The 16,990-nt window shown below is 53.8% G+C and overlaps 1 protein-coding gene across 4 annotated transcripts in view; it reads right to left on the bottom strand.

Moving 5' to 3' along the window:
- The window catches only part of IZUMO2 (IZUMO family member 2), a 183,716-nt gene that overhangs the window by 117,771 nt on the left and 48,955 nt on the right, over nt 1-16,990 (bottom strand). The gene's annotated exons all lie outside the window — the stretch shown is intronic.

Genomic DNA, 16,990 nt, shown 5'->3' with positions numbered 1-16,990 from the left:
AGCCCATCTGGGGGGTTGGGGAGGTGAGGAGTGTCAAGAGAGAGTACACTGAGTAGTGAAAGTGAGAGGAGGTCGGGAGCGGGGCTCCTGGGAAACTATCTAGGTGGCATACGGTGGTCTGGGCCTAGAGGCAGGTAAGGAGATGTATGTCGTTCCAGCAGCGTCACACATAGCGATGTGTGCTGCCGCAGGAACGACAAACAATATTGTTACTGCAGCAGCAACAACAATTGGGAAGATGGGGGCATGTCACGATGAGCGATTTTGAACGTTTTTGCGACGATTCAAAATCGCTCATAGGTGTCACACACAACGACATCGCTAAAGCGGCCGGATGTGCCTCACAAATTCCGTGACCCCAACGAGATTGCTTTAGCGATCTCGTAGCGTGTAAAGCCACCTTAAGTGCCTTATGATTGAATGTTTTTGATCATCTTTCAATATATTCAATAAATAAAGATAAATAATAAAAAAAATATGCCTCTGGTTTATGGTTCAGCTTTCAGATTTAGATTTAGGGGCTGGAGTGTCGGGCTTTTATTTTATGGATGGTATACGTCTGGCAGACATTGGTCTAGGTATCTTTAACTTGGATTTACAGGCTATGATTGAGATAACTATTTGTTAGCTGAGGCCCATATTGCCTGCTTAGTTGGTGTGGTCGGACAGAGTGAAGTCACTCATGATAATGTGCTGCCCCGGTGTTAGTTGGGCTGCTCGGATCCGGGATTGTTGGTCGAGGGGGGGTCCGGACCCGGCTTGGTGGACTCTTTGATCCGTATAAAGGTGGTATTTACAGGGGATAAGTTCGTGACGCCACCTGTGTGTTGCGGTAATGGGAGTACCGCCGCTGCTGTAAGGAATACCGGGGCAGATGGAGTTATGCAGCCAGATGTTAGTCCCTCCACAGGTAGGGAAGGCTCTGGGCTCAGGGTGTTGATAGTTATTTGGGAGAGCAGGGTGCAGGGGACCAGGGTACTCACTGTGGGTAGTCGTGGTGCTGGATGAGGTTTATAAAGGAGACACACGCTGTAGGTAAACCAAAGTCTCTGTGTGCCGCTGCGGGGAGCCCGTCCAAGTACCCGGTCCTACCAGTGTCACATAGTAATCCGGAGCCTGCCACCGTGCACAGTTTTGTGTCCGTGTGGGTCCCTATAGCTTGAAGCTGTAAAGTCCCATTCTTCAGTTTTTAAGTGAAGTGTTGCTCCTAAGGGATGGCACTTGGGACTTCAGTGTGTTGCTTTTTCTGGAAAACCCTGTCCCCCGCGGTGTGCTGATGCCCTCAGTCTCGGAGCTCCCTGGGAAGGTCCCTGAAAGTCCCCTTCCACTTCAGGTCAATTGTCAGGACGTTGAATCGGCTTCTGACCTAGGGTCCTGTACCCCGACGTGCTCAGTACCGGTCAGTTGTTCTAGGATTTCTGGTACCGACAGTCCTCCAAGACTATGTCCGTCACACCCTTGTCCAATGTCACTGCTACCGGTCCCCGACTCCTCTGGACCCGGACCACTGTCTGCAACCCAACCTCGGTCTTTCTAGCTCCCTGTTAGCTAACACTCCAGCTCCTTTCACTTTGAGGGCTCTCTCCAGACTCACTTCATCCCTCCTACCAGTCTGCCTGACCCCTAGGTGGGTGGCCCTGTTGCAGCTAGACAAACCCACTGGTGTGTCTCACAGGTCATGATGTGAGGTGTTGGTTGGGATTTGTGGTGCTGATTGAAGTGACACCGGTTTCTGGGAACTTGGAACCATGGTGGGTAGGTCCTGCACCCTGGGGAAAAGGATGCAGTTTCCTGTAGCACCCTGATGTATTCAGGGGCGCTACAGTAAGTGATTGTTTGTGTGACCCCCAGAGCTATGGGGTATTCGGTCCCGGTTCGTATATGTACAGGGATGCTATGTTACGGTTGTGTAACGGCCGATGTCCGGTTCCATGACCCTGGGGGTCGCTTTTTAAAGGGGATTATGTACAGGGGAGATTAAAGAGTTTATATCATGACGCCACTTGCGGGTTGCGGTTATGGTGATGGAACCGCCGCTGCACAGCCTGTTACCACTGGGGCTGATGTTGATGGCCCCAGGGAGTGAATGGTGGAATCCGGCACAGAAAGAAGGGAGACCACACAATGGGGATGCAGTGCAACTTCTGTTTTTACTCACGGTGGTGTTGATCTGAGGCACTGAGGATTGCTGGTTCAGACCCCTGGTCCCTTTTGTCCCAGTGCCGATGTGGTGACCTGGTAGACTCTTTCCCCGGCACCTCTCACTGGTTGGTGGGAACCCGTAGCTTGGAGCGTTTGTGGGTCCCCTACTGTCTGTCGGCAGTCTCTCATCCGTACGATGGGCAGTGCGAACCCTGTAGGGTCGGTGTTCTGTTCCGGTCCCTGGCTCAATCTTTACTGCTAGTGCCCCCGGATTCTTGGGTCAGTGAGATCCGTGAAGGTCCCCTCACTGTTCAAGTATTTGTCAGGTTGCCTGAAGCTGTCGCCTGATCTAGGGTCCTGTGCCCTGTCTGTGTGCTGTTCAAGGGGTACCTGGCTGTACCCTCCCTGGCAACCAATCTCCTACGCCACCTAGGTCACCGCTACACGACCCCGTCTGGAGATACGTCCGTCCCCTTCAACTGTCACTACCGGACTCTTCTGTCTGATTGTCACCTCCCACGGGGTTGCAGTCTAGTGGAGTGGACTGGCTCCTCCTCTGGGTGGCCATCTATTGGGTCCCAAACTAGTCAGTCATCCCTAATTGGGAGTGGGAAACTGGGGATGTTATGTGTTTTGGTGGTACTGGCACTGGTCTTCCAGAACCCTGGGGGTACGCCATGCCTCTTGTCAGGATACAGTAGCTAGTAGTGCCCTCAGGGGTGCTACATTCCCCCTTGGTTAAACGCAGCATGTCCTCGGGCTGCAAAAGCGTAACACAGTTTAACATTTTTTCTTTGTTAAAACATTAAAATTATTAACATTTTTCCCACGCGGGGGAGGCATTGCTTTAACTGTTGCAAACTGGAGTACTCGCCCCATCACTCAAAGGTCCTGGTCCCCAAAACCCCTAGAAGGAAGGTCACTGGTTTCCATGGTCTCTTCCGACTCTACCGCAGAGTCTTCCTGCGACCTTTTTCTCTCCTGTTGGTGGTGTTAATGAGTGTCCTTGTGGCAAGGTTTTGTACTCTGGTATTGGCACAACTGGTGCAACTATTTACACTGTAAGAGTTCGGGTCATTCCCAGTCCATTGACCAGTGGTCCATTTTTATATCAAAACTGTGCAGTATTATGCAAACATTTTTACATTATTTAACATTATTTACTGGAATAACAAAACTGGGTAGCCTGGTTCAGCGTCACCTGGATCATCTGGCCTCCTGGGATCAGCACTCCGGATCTGGATGCACTGGTCACTCACACCTCCACTGCCTCCCGGTGGCAGCTAGGGAACTGGTGCTGTTGCAGGAGCGGGAGCTGGTATCTCCGCAGCGATATCCGCTGGTATATAAGGTTGCATCTGGGAACCGGTCTCAGCTTCAAGATTTTGGCTATTCCCCGGACACACACAAACAGTGCCAGGGTTTGTTGCATCGACACCAAGTCGGGAATGGAACAACAGCTGGGTCAGACACAGGTCCCTCATACAGGTTGGGCTCTTCCTTTTTCTCTGGCACTTGGATATCGGGTACCGTGTATCCTGCTATTGTGACGCCCCTGGACTATCAGGTCGTCACAGGGTATTGTACAATATGCCCTCCCGTGCAATATCCACCTCCTTCTTGGTTATGGGTCCCCAACTACATGGTGTTGCCTACATCAGCTAATTAAAGTCCTAGGTACACTCTACACCACACCCACCAGACACACCAGTGGACGGCCTGAGTGGAATAGGGCTGCCCACTTGGGGGGTTGGTTAGGGGAGGTCAGAAGTGTCAGGAGTGTCAGTAGTAGTGAGGAGTTGACTGTTGGAAGTGAAGGAGAGAGGAGGTCAGGAGCTGGGCTCCTAGGAAGCTATCTAGGTGGCACACGGTGGTCTGGGCCTAGAGGAGCTGGACCCCTGGTCTCAGGGGATTGTGGCAGGGGGCACGGAACTGTCGAGGAGGACAACCGGCGGTCTTGCACCATCACCGGGCTGGGACCAGGGCACCAAGGGGAGTAGCTTCAGGTAACCTGACAATTTACCCGATGAGAACGGAGCCTTCAAAATCCGCTCTCCACCCGCTCCAAAATCGGGGTACTAGCGCAACAAGGGGGATAGGACTTTCCATCAAAATGGTCGAGAAAATCCCAAGCGTGAACCCTGAGAGCAAGCTCCCACACTTAGCCAAAGTGGGGAACAGACCCAGCAAGTTCCATACTACCGGGACCAACAGAGAAGTAAACTTAGTGCCAGGAGGCAGGTCACGGATCATCAGGCAGCACCATTGGGGACGGGACCCCTTGCTCTCCTCAGCGGCAGCGGTATCCAGAACTTTGGTTTATCCAGTTGTCAGTGTCAGCTTAATGGACTGAGTGACTATGAAAGTGACCCCCTTCGCACCCAACGGCACTCCCCCCTCACCATCACTGAGTCCCGGGGCACCCCCCCTACCTGTGGAGGGTAATAACACCTGGCTGTCCCATTCCATCACCCCCGGGTACTCCCAACTGTAGCGGTGGTACTCCAAATTACCACATACCACAGGTGGCATCACGAACTCTAACACAATCCCCTGTAAATACCCCCTTCATGTGAGTGGCCGCACGACTCCCGGGACCGGAGACCCCTCGAGCCACCGCGGATCCGGATCAGAGCAGCCCGGCTGCTGGCACGGGGGCGGCACACCTCAAATTCCTGGCGTCACGAACAGGATACGAGCAGGATCCACTTACCTGGGTGACGTGTGCCTTAGAAGTCGAAACTGCGAGTCAAAAGTCCCGTTTCCCACCATTTCTGCCATCTTCTGCCATCTTTTGGCGCCAAAACGCCGTCTTCTCCACGAAAGCAAGCAAAGTAGAAGCCCCGCCCTTCGTCCTGAGAGTGAGCCGGAACTGGAAGTTCCCAGAGGGCCACAGCAGCGAGAGAGTGCAGAGTGAAAACCGAGGGGGCGTGACGGCATGTAGCAGCGGAAGAGAAGCAGGGACTCTGCCATATTGTTCCTGGACCCCGCAGAGGAAAGATGGCGGAGCGGAGCTGGTCACCGGAACGTGCTGTTCCCGGGACCGCGACCTGGATTGAGGAAGAGACGGAGCAGCTTTGCAGAAGGATGCGGACGCAGTTCCTATTCATATTGACCACTGGAGGGAAGAAATGAGGAGCCTGGCGGTGGCAGTGCGAGCCCGTGAGATCGAAATCCCACATGAAGTGAGGGTAAGCGGTTGCCCAGTCCCTGTTGATTACCCTAATCCGGCCGATGCGGCTGAGGGATCTGGACCGCCCCCGCTCCTGGCAAACACTCCGCCGCCACCAACCCCATCCTCGGCGGACGTCGAGCTGCCTGCTCCCACCATGGCAGCGGAACCTTCAGCCACTGTTTATGAAGATGCAGCTGCAGAACCCCCGGTTCCATCACCCGACCAGGTCACGACAGCGGTCACCCTGGCACCGGCCCGACCAGACCAGACTGCATCAACGGGCCCGTCCTGAGAGGAGGACCACCCGGACTCTGCAACCCCGACTGCGGAGCAGTCGGTTTCTCTGTTCACAATGGTGGAAGTGGAGCCTGAAGAGCTGCCGGTTACACCACCGTGCGGCATCCCAACAGCTGTTGGGGCCGCCACAGCACAATTAAAGCCAGTGCCAGTTAGGGAGCCAAGGCCGGACGCTGACACCCCCTACTGGGAGCGACACCAGCCAAAGCTGAAATTGGAGATGACAAGTACAAATCCAGACCAGAGGCAACGGGAGATGGTTGCCTGTGCCCAGAGAGAAAAGGAGCACTTGAGGAAGGGTACATTCCATGTCAGAGGGCCATGGCGCAGGGGCCATGTCAAGCAGTTTAACCCCGACAAAGGGTGGGGTTTCCTCTGGGAAGCGAGCCTCTTGGAAGAAGTGTTTGTCGCTCGGAGAGATATAGAGCAACATCTCCCGGGGACCACCCGGGCCGTAACCTGGAGCCGGGAGAGGTGGTCGTCTACACTCAGCATTGGAGTGAGCGGGGTTGGTACGCCCTGGATGTGAAGAGGCTCGCTATGGTTGATGAGCGGGTTCTGCCAGCCGCCGCCATTGAGAATCAGCCTCCAAGTGATCGGTACCAGTAATATACAAATGCAGAAGTGTTAGTAAAATAATAAAAGAAAGCACAGATACCCAAGTTTATTGTTTTTCATATAGAGAAAATTTTAGACGATAAGTGTTTAATCAACAAATTTTGAATGAACAGAGAAAAGTTACCTGATTAGCGAGAAGATTTTTATAATGTGTACACCCGGTGCATGGACATCGTTACATTTATGCATCAATGTTTATCGTAAATATGGACCATGGTCATGGGACTGGTTGTGACCAACACAGACTTGTGTATTGTAAATAGTTGCACCTCCTGTGCCCACAGAGTCGTCTTCTGCAACACCCGGGACCTTAACCTGGTCACGGACCCACAATAGGTATGCAGCGGGTCAGGTTGTTTGGGTGGCGGGTTAATGGGATCCGGGACATTGGAACTGGACTGTCGCAGGAGAGGCTGCAACGGAGCAGGTTGAGCCTCTGCTACTAACTAAACCGGTAGCGTTCCACCGTTAGTTTGATGAACTCATGTTATAGTAACGTTTAAGTACCCAGCCTCCCTAATGTGGAATGAATCTTGTTAATAAGAGTGTTCTAAATTTCTACTTTTTGCAGTTTTAAAAATAATAAAATAAATAAACCTCTGATGTCATGTAGCTCGAGGACGAGCTACGTTTAACCAAGAGGGAATGTGACGCCCCTGGACTATCAGATCGTCACAGGGTATTATACAATCTGCCCTCCCGTACAATATCCACCTCCTTTTTGGTTATGGGTCCCCAACTACATGGTGTTGCCTACATCAGCTAATTAAAGTCCTAGGTACACTCTGCACCACACCCACCAGACACACCAGTGGACGGCCTGAGTGGAATAGGGCCGCCCACTTGGGGGGTTGGTTAGGGGAGGTCAGGAGTGTCAGGAGTGTCAGTAGTAGTGAGGAGTTGAGTGTTGGAAGTGAAGGAGAGAGGAGGTCAGGAGCCGGGCTCCTAGGAAGCTATCTAGGTGGCAGTCTGGGCCTAGAGGAGCTGGACCCCCGGTCGCAGGGGATCATGGCACAGGGCACGGAACTGTCGAGGAGGACAGCCGGCGGCCTTGCATCATCACCGGGCTGGGACCAGGGACCAGGGCACGACGGGGTAAGTGGACCCTAGGTTGGGGAGTAGCTTTAGGCAACCTGACAGTTTACCCGACGAGAACAAAGCCTTCAAGATCCGCTATCCACCCACTCCAAAATCGGGGTACTAGTGCAACGAGGGGGATAGGACTTTTCACCAAAACGGTCCAGAAAATCCCAAGCGTGAACCCTGAGAGCAAGCTCCCACACTTATCCATAGTGGGGAGCGGGACCCGGCAAGTTCCATACTACCACGACCAACAGAGAAGTAAACTTAGTGCCAGGAGGCAGGTCACGGATCACCAGGCAGCACCATTAGGGACGGGACCCGAACTAGCTCCCCTCAGCGGCAGCGGTTTCCAGTTATATAGTTGTCGGTGTCAGCTTAATGGACTGAGTGAATACGAAAGTGACCCCCTTCGCACCCAGCGGCACTCTCCCCTCACCATCACCGAATCCCAGGGCATCCCTCTACCCGTGGAGGGTTCTAACACCTGGCTGCCCCATTCCATCACTCCCGGGTACTCCCAACTGCAGCGGTGGTACTCCAAATTACCACCAACCACGGGTGGCGTCACGAACTCTAACACAATCCCCTGTAAATACCCCCTTAATTTGAGTGGCCACACGACCCCCGGGTCTGGAGACCCCTCGAGCCTCTGCGGATCCAGATCCGAGCAGCCCGGCTGCTGGCACAGGGGTGGCACACTATCACAACACGGAAAACATTTCCCTCTGTACACGGAACCCATACCAACTTGGAGATCGGGCCTGCCGGACCCAAACAGTCCACTTCCGGGTTCCTATCAGCGGGTGGGCATCCAGCCTGGTCACCTGCAACTCCGCTATCAGTTGTCGGTTCTTCCAGGGCTGAATCTGGTGACACGGCCTGGTCTGGTCGAGATGTCGAAGGCGGGACATCTTGGTCGTTCTCCTCTGGAGAAGGGAATGCGGCCGGGTCTGGTCTGGCCGGGATAGGCGGGACAGCTTGGTACTTCTCCTCTGGAGAAGGGGATGCGGCCGGGTCTGATCTAGCCGTGGAAGGAGGTGTTGCGGCCTGGTCTGCAGCCGGATAAGGAGCTGGTGACGCTGCCTGGTCAGTGGCCGGGAATGGCACGGGTTACGCTCCCGAGGGGACTGGTGGGGCCAGGGAGGTTTCGGTTCCTACCTTCTCCTGGCGCCACTCCTCTTGCAAGCCCCGTTCCTCTTGGGCTCGCACGACCGCCACCATCCCCTGCATCTCTGCACACCGGTCCATAACTTGCTGGATGAGCTACGTCCGCATCCATATGCACAGCCGCTCCACTTCTCTCTCTAGCTAGGTAAGGGTCTCACTGCCGGACCAATCCGGTTTCCTGTCCCTTGGAGCAGACATCTTGCCTTTCTCTCATTTGCTGGGCTTGTGATCCAGAGCTGCCGTCCCCCTAGCTCACTAGGAAGCATTCTGCCACAGGCTCTTCCGGCTTCCTGCAGCTAGTTTCAGTTTTACATGTTGCACAAACCCAGGGGGCGGAGTCACTTTTTCGCACGCTTTCACCAGGGTGATGGCGCAGTTACTTTTTCCACAGAAATAAAATGGCGGTAGTTTGCACACAAAAACATAAGCAAGGATGGTTGACCTTAGGAAGATCAACATCCAACACCGCGGAGACACCATCACGTGTTTCTCAACGCAGTGATTCTAGAGCAATACCCCTTGGGAAATATTCAAAACAAGAAAGCCATCACATGATTCTCAACGCTGGCAGAAAACTAGAAAGGTCTTTTACCAGGAAGGAACAACCACGGAAAGGGCAGTCTCCAATTAAGGAGACCACCTATGCCAAACATGGTATCCATCCACAGACAGCTGTTTCGGGGTATTTGCCCCTCATCAGTGTGGAGTAGGAAACTGGTTAGTGGGAGCATTGCCTAGTAGAAGACTGCATAAGCAAGGATGGTTGACCTTAGGGAGATCAACATCCAACACCGCGGAGACACCATCACGTGTTTCTCAACGCAGTGATTCTAGAGCAATGCCCCTTGGAAATATTCAAAACAAGAAAGCCTGCGGAGACACCATCACATGTTTCTCAACGCTGGCAGAAAACTAGCCAGGTGTTATGGGGGCTGTCGGATAATAAGGGAATGGAAGGCTATCTGACAGTCAGGGTCCACCGTGCAGAGCTCTGCTGCAGAGTATGGCAGAGGATAGGGGAAACCTGTACCACCAAAGCAGTACTGACACTGTTGCGTCACAGTGTCACCAAGACCAATAGCGGCGTATACTGTTTAAGTCACAGCGACTACCTTATTAGAATAACATAGGAGTGGAAATGCAAAAGAGTGAGGAATACAACATAAAAGTGCATAGAAGTCTCACAGTCTGTGAGTGTGAAAGCACCTGTCTCAGTTAACAGTCACAGAGACTAGGTGTAGTGTGTGCAATATGGCACCTACCTATGTCTGCTCCACTTGTGGTGCAAGGATACGGACAGCAGCAAAGCTGCTAGCTTGAAACTCCTGCCTATGACCGCTCCCCTAGTGTGCGAGGATACGGACTGCTGCAGGAGGCAGCGTAGTTGAGCGTTACCCTAGAAGGCAACGACCCCCTAACCTACCTATGTCCGCTCCACTAAGGTGCGAGGACACGGACAACAGTACGGCTGAAAGGTACAGGAGCGCTACCCTACCGATAGCGCTCACCTCAGAGTAGAACCACAAGGCCCAGTCAGACCATGTGCAGCAAGCACCTGCCTATGTCCGCTCCACTAAGGTGCAAGGATACAGACCACAGCATAAGCTGCAAGGTACAAGAGCGTTACCCTACCGATAACGCTCACCTAGATAGAATAGGTGCCGCAAGGGACATGCACAGAGCGTCTACTCCTATGAAGGAACCAAGAGGACTGAGCGCCGGGCGGCGTGCGTCAGGGTCTTATATAGACTCTGTGCCTCATCCAAGATGGAGGACACCAGAGCCAATCCGCTGCCAGAATGACAGCAATGACGTCACGCTGGCCTATCACCGAGCAAAGCGTCACAAGCACATGACCTGCGACCAATCGGCATAGAAGGTGTCAGAGACATGTGACCACGTGTCACAAGCACATGACCAGCGGCCAATCAGCTTAGAAGGTGTCAGAGACATGTGCAATGGCTCCAAGATAGGACTTAGTCTCCAGCGCTTGCACATGTGCAGTAGCAAGAAATCCGAACATAGTCTCCAGCGCTTGCTCATGTGCAGTAGCAAGAAATCCGAACATAGTCTCCAGTGCCACAGCAACCGTAACAGTACCTCCCCCTCAAGGGCCCCCCTCCCGGCGACGCAGGTAATCGGCAACTAAGTCGGGAGCATGGACAGCCTCCTCAGGCTCCCAAGAGCGATGTTCCGGGCCATAGCCCTCCCAATCTATCAAGAAGAACCTGCGGCCTCGAACCATCTTAGAACCAACTATGGCTCGTACCTCATAGCTAGAGCGAGAGGAATCAGAGGCAGAGAGTGCACTTCACGAGCGTGAGGTAAAATAGCCGGCTTTAACAGTGAAACATGGAATTTGTCATGGATCCTAAGGTGGACGGGTATCTTCAATTGGTAGACTACAGGATTTACCTGTCGAAGAACCTCATAAGGACCCAGGAAGCGAGGAGCAAATTTGACAGAGCTCACTCTAAGTTTCACGTTTTTTGCAGAGAGCCACACAAAGTCCCCAGGAGAAAAGACAGGGGCCGGGCGACAAAACCGATCGGACACCGTCTTCATACGGTCCTTAGCTGCTTGGATCGACTCTTGAGTCTGATCCCAGACCTCTCTGGCATTAGTCGCCCAGTCGGCCACAAGAGGAGGAGCAGCGGGAAACGGTACCGGTACCCTAGGGTGTTGCCCATTGTTGAGTACGAACGGTGTCTGCCCAGTGGCCTCAGCCAGAGAATTGTTAAGGGCAAACTCTGCCCAGGGTAGGAGGGAGGACCAGTTATCGTGGTTCTCAGCAACAAAGTGTCGAAGGTATATAATCATGGATTGATTGGTACGCTCAACCAAACCATTGGTCTCCGTATGGTATGCCGAAGAGAGATTCAACTCAATTTGCAGAAGGCTACAAAGATCTCGCCAGAAACGGGAAGCAAATTGCGGACCTCTATCACAAATGATATGATCTGGCATCCCGTGAAGCCTAAAGACATGCTTGAGGAATAGTTTGGCTAGTACCCTGGAAGATGGGATTCTTGCTAATGTCGCGAGCGGAGGAGGGGACGCTGCGCTCTCCCACTGCTCGGGTCCGGCCGCCGCTGCTGCTGCGGCCTCTGCTGCTCGGTGGCTCGAGCGTTGGGCCAGATCCCGGGGACTCGAGCGGCACTCCTCGCCCGTGAGTGAAAAGGGGTTTTGGTTTTGGGGATTTATTGTCCGTGACGCCACCCACGGTTGTGGTGATTGTGTGGACACCACCGCTGCTCTGTATGGGGATCCCGGGAGCGGTGACAGGGAGCAGCAAAGTTGTTAGTTCTTCCCTCCGTGGGTAGGGGATGGTTGTCCCGGGGGCCGGTGATGAGATGGAGGATGAGGGATGGCGGGGCCGGTGCAGGGCTTGATGAGGTGCAGGGTCGCGGGGGCAGCGCTGTGCCTCACGGCACGGTGGTACTCACTCAGCCTGAGACGATGACACAGTTCTCGGTAAAACACACGGCTGGAAAGACGGTTCCCACGGACGGCTGCTGTTGCTTTTCCCTGGTAGTTAACGGTGACTGTCTCTTTCCCTGCACCTATGTTCAATGTTGGTAGCGATGAATTCCCACCGGTAACCCGCTCCCCGACTTGGATATGGGCCGGAGGAGCCCCTCTTTGCCCGCAGGCGCTGGCCCTGAGAAACTGGTGCCTTGGCGGTGGCGGTGTCTCTCTCATACGGTTGGACGGTTGACTTCTGTGGCGCCCCTGACCTGGTCAGGCACCACAGAGTATTGCACCCATGCGGGGACAATGCCTCCAGGTAATCTCCAAAGGCCAGGATGAGGTGCACACACAAACACATAGTGACCAGGTCTCCCACATCACTAGAGGGGACCCTTGGGTAGCCAGTAGGGGTTAACTTTCAATTCCCAGCAAGGGGTGTGCTCAGAGGCTGGTTGCTAGGAAGCAGGGCAGAGAGGAAGTGAGGGTGGTCTGGAGCTGGAGGTGGAGGTGTGTGGAAGGGAGCAGAGGGGCTCTCGTGTAAGACAGGTCCTGAGGAGTGCAGTAGCTGAAAGCGGGGGAGAAAGGGCACCGTGGGTCGGCCTGAAAGACATCCAGAGAGAGGGGTGGCTGAGTACGGAGATCCTGGTATCCGAGCACACAAGGGGAAACAGATCCCCAGTACGGGCAGCAAATCATCCAGAGCTGCTTAACCTACAGGTGGGGGGTTACTTCATGCGCTCACCACGACTACACAGAGCTCGAGCCAAGCAGCAATCACCAGGCCCATAAGGGGACAGGGCCAGAAGCCATCCCACCAAGGCCACGCTGCCGGCAGACGGGCCGGAGAGAGGGGAGCAGGGTAGTAACAGCTTCCCTGGAGGAGTCCTACCACGCTTCAGGCAAGGGATCCTCCCAAACAGAAAGAGTGCAAGGAGGGCGAGTGGACAGCTACCCTCAGAACGGCCTCCTGGAATTCCTGGTTCCACCTGGTTATCACAGTGTCGCCCGGGCATCTCACCGTGACCTCTAAACAGTGAGTAAACACGTTAAAAGACTTCTTGGACTGTGTTTGAGTCATTCTGCGACCTGTGGTCCCACACACATACACAGGGGCCTGGGGCTTGCCTCACTCTCAGGAGGCTATTATACTGACTGCACCCACCATCAGCCCCAGGCATCCCTTAACCTGCAGTGGTGGTCCTCACTGACCGCAATTCTGAGAGTGGCGTCACGGCAAATCCCAAAACGAAGGTTCCCTACCTGTGACCCGACCGTTCCATCCCGTGGAGTCCCTAAGGGTAATACCCTGCTGCACCGCACCTGTAGGGCTCTACAGTTCTGGCAGCTGCGCCGGCCGAAATTTCCCCCATAATGCCAGTTTCCTTACTGTATGTCCCAGGAGCGCAATGGCTGCCCCAATACGCCGGTAAAATAGACACGCTGACCGGGTTTAAGAAGAAGATCAACACCCTGCTAGACATGCACGCGATGACTGGTAAGCAGAGGGCCGCTGTGGTGCTGGGACAATTGACTGAAGCAGCAGAATTGGAGGCTGAGTCCTGGACCAATGATGACCGGGGCTCTGTTGAGACCATCTTTGCCAAACTAGCAGCTGCTTTTGAACACCGCACAGAGGGAGAGCTGAGGACGGACTTCTATAACTGCCTTCAGAAGCCCCAAGATAGTATAAGAGACTATGCCCTCAGGCTGCAGGCTGCACTACGGGCTCTCAAGCTGGTGGACCCTGTCAGTGATCAGGAAGGAAACCGGATGATGAAGGAACAATTCTTGCGGGGCCTGCGCTCTCCTGAGGATGGGAAGCAGATGAAGCTGTGGTCCCTGGAACACCCTGACGTGGACTTTGCCATTCTGAAAGACAGGGCAGTGAAAGCACTCCAACCTCCTGTGGACACAGACCCCGTCACACCAGCATGGCCTGCCAGTTCCACGGCTGCAGGAGCGGAATCCTCCTCGCAGGCCCTGATAACTGCAAAAGGACTCAACGCGCCAGCAGAGACCATAAATACACTATCCTCCCAGGTGCAACAGCTCACTAAGGATGTCGCACAAATCATGAAAGCAATGCAGTTGCCCTCAGAAACCAAAGTCCCTCATCGGATCCTGCTAGCTGACAGCCCAGAGGACGTCCCGTGGATGCGGAGGAGAAGAGGTCCTACAACCCGAGGCAGGAGCAGTGATCGCTATGACTCATCTGGACAACCCATCTGTCGTCGTTGCCAGGAGGCAGGTCACTATGCAAGGGCTTGCCCTTTAAACGAGCCAAACCTGGGGCCGAGGGCCAGTCCTCAGGATTAAGAAGGTCAGGCCCAGGTCGCTGCCGTGATCAGTACGTGGGTGGACGTCCTGTCCTGTCCATCGTCCTGGATGGGATCCCTACCCCGGCATTATTGGACACCGGCTCTCAGGTAACCACGATCCCGTATGTCCTTTATCGTAGGTTTTGGTCGGACGACGAACTCCGACCCCCGGACCCCTCCCTCACCATCTATGCTGCCAACGGACAACCTATAGGCCAGATGGGGGTCAAAGAGGTAACCATAAAGGTGGGAAGGCAGGAAATGAAGGGACAAGGACTGATTGTTGTGGACACTGATATTAGAGAAAGGAACCCGCAAATGATTTTAGGCACTAATGTCATAGAAAATTGCCTAGGGGAAGTGTTGTTGTTGCTTCACCAGATTGTTGAAGGTGCTGAGGGCGGGTCGCAAAGAGCCTTGCAAAAGGAGATCCAAATCATTCTGAGGAAGCAACAGGTAAAACAGACTGGCGGTGAGATTGGTAGTGTACGGGTGATGGATGCTAACCCCATTGTGATACCCCCACGGAGTGAAATGATGATGTGGTGTAGAGCAGCGGTAGGTCTCAGAGGACAGGATTACCAGGCTGTACTAGACCCCACTCATTCAGACCACTGGCCCACGATTCTGACAGCCAGGGGGGTAGTTGATGTACACAAGGGACGAGTGCCTGTACGAGTGTTGAACTGTGGGGAGGAGGAAGCCAGACTACCAAGGTACGCTACCATAGCCAAACTGTTTACATGCTCAAATGACGCCATAACACCTGTAGGTCCCCTGACACAAGCTGACTCAAAAGAGGACGAGACCTCCCAAAAGCAGTTAGAGGACTGGTGCCAGAAACTCCACGTGGGGACTGACTCTACACCCGTCTACCAGAAACATGGGGTTTACAGGGTCGTGCAGGAATACGAGCAGGTCTTTAGTAAGAACCCACTAGACTTTGGTAGGATCAAAGGGGTGCAACATCACATACCCACAGGCAGTCATCCTCCCATTAAGGAAAGACATAGGCCTATTCCACCAGCCCATTACCAGCGCACAAAGGACATGCTGAAGGACATGAAGGAGGCAGGAGTCATAAGGGACAGTTGCAGCCCCTGGGCGGCTCCCCTGGTCCTGGTGAGAAAGAAGGATGGCACGATGAGGATGTGTGTGGATTACAGACGGATAAATCAGATAACACACAAGGATGCCTACCCTTTGCCAAGGATAGAGGAATCCCTCGCTGCCTTAAAAACCTCCAACTACTTTTCTACCCTAGATCTTACTAGTGGCTACTGGCAAGTATCTGTAGCAGAGGAAGATCGGGAGAAGACGGCCTTCACCACCCCAATGGGCCTCTGTGAGTTCAACAGCATGCCATTTGGACTCTGCAATGCCCCCGGGACCTTCCAGAGGCTTATGGAATGCTGCCTAGGGCACCTCAACTTTGAAACCGTCCTGCTCTACCTGGATGATGTCATCGTGTACTCCAAGACCTACGAGGACCACCTGAAACACCTGTCTGAAGTCTTTGAAGCGCTATCCCGATATGGAATGAAGCTGAAACCATCCAAGTGCCATTTACTGAAGCCAAAGGTCCAGTACCTAGGTCACGTGGTCAGTGCAGAAGGAGTAGCACCGGACCCAGAGAAGGTCACAGTCATCCAGGAATGGCCCACACCTACTACCGTCCGGGAGGTACGTCAGTTCCTTGGCTTGGTAGGCTACTACAGAAGGTTCATCAAGGGCTACACGAAAATGGCAGCGCCTTTGCAAGAGCTCCTGGTAGGCCACCCAAAGAAGAAAGGAAAGATCTCCGGCCCGCCATTTCACTGGGGAGAAGCAGAAGAACACTCCTTCAGACAAATGAAAGGGGCCTTGACGGGTGAAGAGATCCTAGCCTACCCTGACTACAGTCTGCCATTCGTACTGTATACAGATGCCAGTAATGTGGGACTGGGAGCAGTGCTTTCACAGGTGCAGGGAGGCAAAGAGCGTGTGATTGCTTACGCCAGCAGGAAGCTCAGGCCTACTGAAAGAAACCCAGAGAATTATAGCTCATTTAAGCTAGAGTTCCTGGCCATGGTATGGGCTATCACAGAGCGGTTCAAGCACTACCTGGCAGCCACCAAATTCACTGTCTTCACGGACAACAACCCCCTGACCCACTTGGATACTGCTAAATTGGGTGCCATGGAGCAGCGTTGGGTAGCCCGACTGGCGAATTATGACTTTACTGTCAAGTATCGAGCTGGCCGCAAGAACGGCAACGCAGATGCTCTGTCCAGGATGCCTCACCTAGCAGACGAGGGTGAAGATGTAGATGATCTTGAAGAGATTGAGCTGCCAGCGTTCCATCGCCATGGAGCAAAACAGTGTCGGCAGTTGCGTGCCAACCGCCAAGAGGTGACCCTGAACCCACTACCTCACTACAACTGGAAGGAGACCCAGGAAAATGATCCAGCGGTAGGCTTGGTAAAGAAACTGATCAACCAGCCTGGCGCCAGCCTTGACAAGGGAGCCCCACCTGAGGCACAGTACCTATGGAAGGAGAGGGGTCGATTATTCATCTATCAAGACAAACTTTACAGGAGCATCATTGACCCGAGGACGCATGAGAAGGTGTGGCAAGTGATTGTACCACAGAAGGATACGAGGATGGTGCTAGAAGCCTATCACAATGGTGCAGGCCACTTTGGTTGGAAGAAACTGGAGGCCCTACTTAAAGTAAGAT

This window comes from Anomaloglossus baeobatrachus, chromosome 11 (assembly GCF_048569485.1).
Source record: "Anomaloglossus baeobatrachus isolate aAnoBae1 chromosome 11, aAnoBae1.hap1, whole genome shotgun sequence".
Taxonomy (NCBI): Eukaryota; Metazoa; Chordata; class Amphibia; order Anura; family Aromobatidae; genus Anomaloglossus; species Anomaloglossus baeobatrachus.
Note: the sequence above shows the minus strand (reverse complement) of the source record. Positions and strands in the feature narration are given on the sequence as shown.